Raw genomic sequence first — 1,845 nt, 5'->3', positions numbered from 1 at the left:
TGTAAGCTTCGGGACTGATGACCTTAGCAGATAAGTCCCATAAGATTTCACACACATTTGAACATTTTTGAGATAACCCTCTGACCGAACACGCTGAATTACCGTGCCGGAAAATCTGAGTCACCGAGGGCACAGAGGATAGTGCGACTGCAGGGATTTGTCCCTTGCATGGTCCCCGTGAGACCCACATTCCCAACTTAATGTCCACACACTACATTCGTAGTGCCCCTGCCCACTAATTACTCACGGCAGACAATCTGACCGAGTCCCGTAAGAGTTCGGGCAATGCGAGTGCATCCGCGCAGAAGAAGAAGGTCAATGGCCGCTTAGACTTAACTACATATGAAGATGGTACCAGTTCTTTCTGACTTGTCCGAATACTATCATCATATATAGTTAAGGCTTGCCGGAAATTGACCTTCTTTTCCTTTGCAGATGTACACGCATTGCCCGAACTCTTACGGGACCCGCTCGTACTGTCTGCCTTGAGTAATTAGTGGGCAGGTGCACTACGAATGTAGTGTGTGGACATTAAGTTGGGAATGTGGGTCTCACGGGGAGCTTGCAAGGGATAAATCCCTGCAGTTGCACTGTCCTCTGTGCCCTCGGTGGCTCAGATGGATTTTTTTCCCGTTATTTTGTTCGGTGTTGCTCGTTGCATTTGGTCTGGGTGGACGTCACATGACATCCGTTCAAGCTGATCTTTGCTTTCTTTACTCATTTTTAACTGTGATGCGTGGATTTTTGGTCAAATAGCGGTTATATTGTAGCATTGAGTCAAGTCACTGATGGCTGTTTGTATTTTTGGTGGACATCTTGTATTGGGGCGCCTGTACATCGACTACGTGTTTGTCAATTTGTATCCAAAGAGTACTTCGCTCTCCTTCTTATATCAGTCCTTATATGAACATGCTCAACACATCAGTCTTCTTAAACGGTATCACAGAATACTAATTAACGAAACGTATAATGGAATATATACCGTTATGAAACTAAGGAAACGCAAAACGACTTTCAATTTATAATCTTAAATACATAGAACTTGACACAATTTACAGACAGGAGTACCAATCTCTACAGCAGAAAATAAATAATTTTACGAAGAACGAAAGCTGCAGTTAATGATTGGACGCATCCGTTGTTTTTGTGAGTGGTCTCTCCCCAATTTAGGAAAGCCAATAATTGGAAAGGAAACAATGCTACTGAAACCATTTATCTTACTTCTTGGCCCTTGAATGATATGCTGGTGTGACGATTGCATTTAAAAACAAGAGAATATCTACCGTCTTAAGTGATTCAGGTTGAATTTATACATGATCTACATTTCAAAACATCACAGAGAAAATTAATGGACACTCAAGTATTTACAACAGTTTATTTTAAAATTTCAACATACAGTTGGGCTAGAGAAACGCCCTATAGTGGAAAACGATCTGTTAACACATATCAGCGTACAACTGATTTCAGCATTCCTTCACATTAGAAAAACACACATAAACGTATTACCTACACGAATGTTCACCCATGGAGCAGCAAGCACTTTCAAGAATAGGTCACACTAGATTACTTAAAAATGTACTGATTATCTATATGCAAATTAAATTCATTAGGCATGTGATAAATTACTTTCTTATTTTATACTTTGTAGTGACAGAGCAAACTAGCACTTTAAGAGTAGGGATAAATCTCCTTCCTATTGTTGCATTTATGAGCACTACTGTGCTAAGACTTCATCTGCAATTATTTTCATATACAGTTAGTGGAACAGCTTCATGATATTTACAATGGCAAGTACTTAAACGTTTATCGTTGTACATTACGGTAGCGAAACCAATTCCAACTCAT

The sequence above is a fragment of the Schistocerca americana genome, chromosome 8 (genome assembly GCF_021461395.2).
Source record: "Schistocerca americana isolate TAMUIC-IGC-003095 chromosome 8, iqSchAmer2.1, whole genome shotgun sequence".
NCBI lineage: Eukaryota > Metazoa > Arthropoda > Insecta > Orthoptera > Acrididae > Schistocerca > Schistocerca americana.
This window is presented reverse-complemented; position numbering follows the sequence as displayed.